This window comes from Bos mutus, chromosome 22, assembly GCF_027580195.1.
Source record: "Bos mutus isolate GX-2022 chromosome 22, NWIPB_WYAK_1.1, whole genome shotgun sequence".
Classification (NCBI taxonomy): domain Eukaryota; kingdom Metazoa; phylum Chordata; class Mammalia; order Artiodactyla; family Bovidae; genus Bos; species Bos mutus.
The window spans coordinates 22,087,943-22,095,191 of NC_091638.1; the positions used below are offsets into that span (position 1 = coordinate 22,087,943).

Consider the following 7,249-nt stretch of genomic DNA (forward strand, 5'->3'; position numbering starts at 1 on the left):
ATGTTCACAATACAGAGTGCAAAAGGCAAGGTACCAAACAGGAGGCATGACACCCTTTTAATGAAATTTAAACATACATGTAATTTCTATGTCTATACTTAGAAGGAATGTCTGAAATTCTCATCTTGGCTGGTGGGACTGGGAGTGACTGGGTTTTTTGTATTTGTTTCTGTTCATATACACTAATGTTTTACAATTGAATACGTACATCTTACACAAAAAGTAACGATAAATATCCTTGTTACAAGTTTGTACACATGGATACAAGTTTGTACACATGGAGGGGTCAACTTCACTCATCAAGGAGAATCACTTACATGGAACTTCATATTCCCCAAGGATGATATTAGATAGCAGAGCATAAATCCTCTTCCTGTAATTCCTTAATATGAAACTAGACAGACTGTAGGGTGGCCACAGGGCAAAAGATTCATAATGCAGATAAATCCCTAGGAATATCATTAGGTTCTTAGAACATTTTTGTTATGTAAGCCAACTGTAACTTCACCTATTTTATCAAAGATGCCTTTCCTCCTGAAGTGAATTACAGTCCCACACATAGCGGGTGATTAACTAGACAGTCTAGAAATCTGGGTTTTACTCACCACCACCCCCATCAAGTTCCTCCCAAAGTCTCTCTGGAGAGGACAAGGTGGTTCAGTGATGCTGAGAACCACTGAGAATTCTGCTCGAGTTTAGAAATCCTCAGGGAACAAATAACGGCTAACTGGCAAAAACCTGGTCCCGGCACATTCTGTCCTGGATTCCTTTGGCGGGAACGCCCACACTCTCCCTCAGCTGCAGCCACTCTGGCCTCCTCGCCCTTCCTCTAACACGCCCCACCTGCTCCCACCCTAGGGTCCTGCCACTTGCCACTGGGCCCTTTGGAACACCCATCCCCAACCAGACACCTACCTGGCTCACCCACTCACTTCCTTCAGATCTCTACTAATGAGCCCTTTCCTGATTCCAACCCCTACCACAGTACTCCCTGATCCCCCTTACCCTGTTCTGTTGCTGTTACCCTTCCTTTTTATTGTGGTAAAATACACATGCACAACATAAAATTTACCATTTTAGCCATTTTTAAGTGTATGATTCAGAGGCATTAAGTACAGTCACCTTGTTCTGCAACCATCACCACAATCCATTTCCAGCACCTTTTCATCTTCCCCAAAAGGAAACTCATTAAACTCATTCCCCAGCACCCCTACCCAGGGCAGCCACTATGCTGCTTTCTGCCTCTGTGAACGTGATTGCTCTAGGGACCTCTTCAAAGTGGAACCATATATTATTTGCTCTTTTGCATCTGGCTTCCCTGGTGGCTCAGACAGTAAAGAATGTGCCTGCAAAGTAGGAGACTCTGGTTCGATCCCTGGGTTGGGAAGACCCCCTGGAGAAGGAAAGGACCACCTACTCCAGTATTCTTGCCTGGAGAATTCTACGGACAGGGGAGTCTGGTGGGCTACAGTCCATGGGGTCACAAAGAGTCAGACATGACTGAGTGACGACTAACACTTTTCACTTTCTATTTCACTTAACTGAATGTTTTCAAGGCTAATCTCTGTTGCAGCCAGTATCAGAATTTCATTTCTTTTTATCGCTTAATAATATTCCACCGTGCAGATATACTATATCTTTTTTATCCACTCATCTTTCTGTGAACATCTGGGTTATTTCCATCTTTTGGCTATCATGAATGCTGCTGCTGTGAACATGGCCGTACCAATACGTTTGAGTTCCTGCTTTCAATTCCTTGGGGTATATACTCAAAAGCGGAACTGCTGGATTATCTGGTAATTTCTATGCTTAATTTTTTGAGGGACAGCCGTATTGTCTTCCACAGCAGGTGCAACATTGCACATTCCCACCAACAGTGCACAAGGGTCCCAATTTATCCACTTCTTCAGCAACACTGTTGTTTTCTCTTACTCCGCTTTATTTTTCCTCAAATCATTTACTGCCTGTCATACTATAATACTTGCTTTTTATACTGGCTGCCTCCCCTGAACTAGGATTTAAGACTTCTTAGGATCAGGACGCTCGAGGACTTTCCTGGTGGTCCAGTGATTAAGAATTTGCCTCTCCTTCCAGAGGATATGAGGGTTCGATCCCTTGGCAGGGAACTAAGATCCCACTTACAACTTAGCCTATATGCTGCAACTAGAGAAAGCTCATTTATCGCAGCAAGACCCAATGCAGCCAAAATTTAAAAAATAAAAGGTATGGACTTCTATTGCTGTAACCTCAGCATCTAGAACACACCCTGGCACACAGCAGGTATTCAAAAAATTTGAATGAAGGAATACAATAGTTTAACCATAATCTTAATCAGCATTAGAATTGCTAGGATAGATTTATCACACCAAGTGCCTTAAACTATGTCCAGTTTAGGGAAGAATCCAGACATAGTTCAATACAAGGAACAGCTCAGTGGATGGTGGTTTCAGCTCATCCTCATTAGCAATAGCCTCAGAACCACAAACACTATGGCAACTGGTAGGAACCATGGAAATTATGTCATTCACGTCACTGACTTCAAGCCTTAGTTGATTTCATCAAAAGAGTCAGGCAAAAACTTAAAACAGCCTAAGTGAACTAAAAAAAAAACCTGTATGTATTAATACTTACAGTTAATAAACAGCCTGTGAAAGCAATGTGTTTTATTTTAAAAGATCAAACCCACAGCAAAGAAGACCGACACTGGCCTTGGCTGGCTTGTTAATCAGATGTATGCAAGGACAGCTTGACCTGAAAATTTAACTACAGGCCTAATTTCAATATTTTGAGTTTTTTCTGTTGTTCAAATTTGGTGTCTGTTGTTTCACTCTGGTTTAAGAGTTGCTCATAAATAAATTAGATTTTCCATTCAATCATTACAAATGAACTAAAAAGCCATTTGATTTTTTGCTGTGCAAGTCAGTTGGTTGCACACCATCGTATTAGAAGTTTCTTTCTCTCTTTAAGACCATGGTCTTCCTCAGTTGAAAATACTTTGAGATATAAAGCAATGGATCTGATTTCAGTTCACCTATCTCTTCTCTAAGCAAATTTTCCACCTCTCCTTCCTAAAGATGCTAATTCTCTCCAGAAGGCAACCACTTTGTTTAAATAGGTAACACCATTGTCAATCCCAAAGAACTTCCATGAGTCTCAAACTAGAGACCAGGAGTAATTCATTTAGAGCATGAAGAACTTTGCCTGCCTGATAAGGAAATCTTGATAGGATACTGTTTCAATTTGAATTATTCAAAAAGCAGATTACACTTTCAACACATACACACATGCAAGTGAAAGTAAGAAACGAAAAAGAAAAGTGTTCTTGCACAATTGGCCACAAAGCAAACTGAAGAGTATATGAAACGACAGTCAACATTTCACAGTTCAGATTCACTGCAATTTAAACTTACAAATTATTTCAATAGAGCAACACCTGATTCTTGTAACCTACTCAGATGCCTTGATGTAGCTGATCAAGATGCATTTCATGTGTGAAATAAACCCAAAGTTGAATCTAGACAGTGTTACTTGTAGTTTGGATTCTTTTACTCTCCTTATGTAGGCTTTCAGCACACAGTTTTCTAAAATGAACTCAGTACAATACCTAAGACCTCCTCAAAAACCCAGAGTCTTTCATTTTTACACCTACGGCGCATTGTTTTCTTCCTACATCGAGGTCACTTTGCTCCTTTATCATTGGTGGGACACAATGAAGAGTTATTTCTTCAACAGCAATACATGTACCATTTTTCTTAGTTACCCTCATATTCCCCCTCAACTGAGATGCACTTGTGGGAAACAGCAAAGTCCCAACGCCTGGGGTTAAAGCTTGCATCCACTGGACAAGTGATCTCACTCTCTGCACCTCAGCTTCTTCGCCCGTACCTGACTCACAGGTTCCTGTGATGTATAGCTGTGGACCTGGTTTACAAGTACTTCATGTGTATTATTCTCATTTTTAGCAACCAGTCAGAGAAGATTTTGTGGACCCCTTTCTCCTTGCCTGCAGCTTCCTCTGAACCCAATCCTTGGCCTTATGAATGCCCACGTAGCCATGCTCGCATGAAGTTTCAAGTGAACTCCAAAAAGGAAGTGGACCTCACACATCCAAATACTTCCCACTCCACCAGCACTCTGGAGGATCTTATCAACAGGAAACAAAAGCACAATACTACTATAATGAAGTGTCTGACTTCTTTTCTAATTAGAAAAGCCCAAAGATTGTAGCCCAGGGAACAGCTAAATATTTAGAATGTTAAATAAGTTATGAAGACCCAGGCCCCACCCACCTTTACTACCCTGTTGTTGATCCTGTCCCTGACCATTTCAGAAGAAAAAGCTTGTGATGCTCAAATCTGCAGCAATGGGCATTTGTGCACCTGGTAAAACCTCCCTCTCTTGAAGTGCAGTCTGAACATTTGCAGGAGAAAACATAAGAGCTGCTTGCATTTACAGATAAATGATGCTCTCAGCTCATATCCCATGACAGGCACCTAAACCAGAGGAATCCACCAGATTCCTTGATGCTCAGGTGGCATCAAGGATTGGAAGATACTATCTCATGCTTCAAGAACTTCCCGTTTTCAAGTTCAATTTGCCAGCAACCCATTTTAATTTCTTGCCACACAACCTACTCTGATTAAACACATATTCACAGTATAAGAGGATAAAAAAAAGGAAAGTGACTATTTTTGAAAGAGAGAACCAGATAAATTTTGCTTATGTATCTTGGCAGATGAAATGCACTGCATCTTTCAAAATTTAAATAATCAGCACACCTCCTGGCAAGTTCAATTCTCAGATCACCAGTGGGCATCCCTTTTACTGCTCTATTTCTTTTTTTCCCCTGCTCCCATAAACCTTCAGGCTGCTTCACTTCTGAGTCAGGGACAAAAGTACTAGACAGGACTGCCCCCTGGATTTCATACATTCCCTAAAGCCCTTGCCACAGGCAGTGACAAATTTCAGAGACTTTGCCATGGACTTTCCTGTCTCTTCCTACTCCCCATCTCCATGACTCCTTAGCGAGAATTTAAAATAGACTTAGGACCAAAACTCATTATTAACTACAGCTTTCAGGCTTCCGCACTCACCTGACCCAGGTCAGGCCCTCTGTTGCCAAAACACGCCCAGCCAGGGGTGTGAGTTCTGCTCCCTGGCGGTCAGCTCCTAAGTGATTGAGAAAGAAAGAAAGCTGAATGCGAGATTGGACAGAAGTGGGTCCCTAATAGAAATGTTCAAATTCTACACTTCCACTTTCAGTTAACCTCCTTCCTGGAGAGACAATCCTCCTCCCCCCACCAAAACACACACATACACACGCAGGACCGCCACCACCACCAAATTTGACAGGTAGGTTGGTGGGTTCACTTAGGTGAAGATTACTGGTCATTTCATCTGTTTCCAATATACAACTGACAAGTGAGACTAAGTACGCACAAACTTCGAACGCGCCGGGGGGCTGAAACTAAGAGAAGTGTTTGGCAGATTCCAAAGCACTTGTTTCCAGGAGCGGAGGCCAAGTATCCGAAGCCCGCATCCCCATCGGGCGTGAGCTCCGTCCACACTTCATCCGTCACCGCTCCCCGGGTTCTCTTCCGTTTTTCTAAAACCTCCCCACTGGGGCCCCCACATATGCATTCCTCTCCCTTGCAGCACAACGGAAGGCTACATTTTAAGAAAGATTGTTTCCTTTAGCCTACTCACACAGGACATCTCCACGACCTCCCACCCCCACCCCCCCAAAAAAACACTATTTCCTGCAGCTGCTGCTAGTTTCCAACTTGGGGGAATGCCTTTACAACCCAGAATGAGTAGCCTCAAAGCCAGTCGATGGAATCGAGAATTTTTTTAACCTCAAATGAACACCCCCAAAATGCCCTCAGTAAAAGAACCCCCAAAATGCATGCAAGTGCATGCAAATCCACCAAGAACTCCCACAGAGCGAGGCAAAAACTTCTGCTCCTGGGGACAGTACCAACTCCCCGCGCCCTCTACCCGGCCCCAGCCGCTACCTTAGTGCCCGGGGAGCCACGCCACTTTGGCGGAGCAGGGCGAGGAGAGGGGGTTAGCAGCCGCTGGGTAATCCCATGTCCGCGAAGAGGGAGCTCGTTCCGTTAGGATGGAAGCGGAACACCCACACCTCTCGGCGTGCGATTTCTCTCTCTCCACCCTCTGCCTCCTCCTCCACCACCACCTCCTCCTCCTCTCCTCCCACCCCAGCGAGCTAGAGGAAACGCTTCAGCACCACATCCACATGGTTACTGCACTTCGAAGCAGCTCCTGGCAGCTTATATAGGCCGGGACGCTCCCTGGGCAATGTAGTCCGAGTCCGGGGTCGTGGCAGCGCCTGGGGCTGCGAGGGTGAACTACAAGTCCCAGAATCCCATGGGTTCCCAGGCTGGGCTCTAAATAGACGCGCAAGGGGACAGGGAGGGGCGTCCTGCGAGGAGTCCGGGCTTCAAACCCGGCTCTGCGCCGAGAACTCGCTGACTTAGGAACCCGCGACTCAAAACCACCCGTTGGGGGCGCCCCCAGCCCTTGGGGACTCTCCTCCGTCGGCTGCCCCATTTCTCTAGAATCCAGGTGTCATTGGGAGCAGGGGGCGGGGAAGAGCTCGAATTTCTGCTTTGGGAAGTTTTTACAAGCTGTTACCCACCCTTCCCCCGCTTTGAGTACCCAGCCAAGAATTTCAGAAATCCAGGGCACAAAAACTCCAGTCTTTGCGGTCAAGGATTAAAGGCGTGAGATTGTCTTTATTTAAGCTGTTCCGCTCTCTTCGGGTTTGCACAGAAATCTAAGTCTGGGAGCAACGGAACACAGGCAAGAGGCTTGAGAGCACTTTCCTGAACCCGAACTGCGTGTGTCTTTCCTTGCCCCGCAGGAGGTAAAGAAACGCAAGCGTCTCCGTGCACATATAAAGGAGCCAGGTTGTGACTTGCCAGCGCTGAGATTGAGAGGCAGAAAATAAATACGAATCACGACCTCGGTCCTGACCCTGCTACAAGCAGCCCCTCTCCTCCCGGGAGCTGTAAATGCTTAAGTAAATAAACCGCAAACCAGAAAAATAAGGGCTTTGGAGCGAGCCGGTCACAAGAAGATGCGCGTCTAGGCGGGGCGCCCTCCAGCAGGTCCTACAGGGGCTTCCGGGGACACAAAGTGGATTCAGCTCACTGCTAAGTGATGCCTGGACATCCCGGGCTATCTGCTCAGGCTCCCGCTTTGGGAAGGTGGGCAAGTCGAGCCTCAG

General features: G+C 45.4%; 1 protein-coding gene across 2 annotated transcripts in view; it reads right to left on the bottom strand.

Annotated features, from left to right (window-relative positions):
• Positions 1–6,231, bottom strand: part of ITPR1 (inositol 1,4,5-trisphosphate receptor type 1) — a 355,281-nt gene extending 349,050 nt beyond the window's left edge. For both annotated transcript variants that reach the window (XM_070360064.1, XM_070360063.1), the window contains exons 1-2: positions 6,015–6,231; positions 5,094–5,169 (exon numbers count right to left, since the gene is read on the bottom strand). The gene's annotated coding sequence lies outside the window, so the exon portion shown is untranslated. The remainder of the gene's footprint in view (positions 1–5,093; positions 5,170–6,014) is intronic.
• Positions 6,232–7,249: the final 1,018 nt, after the last annotated feature.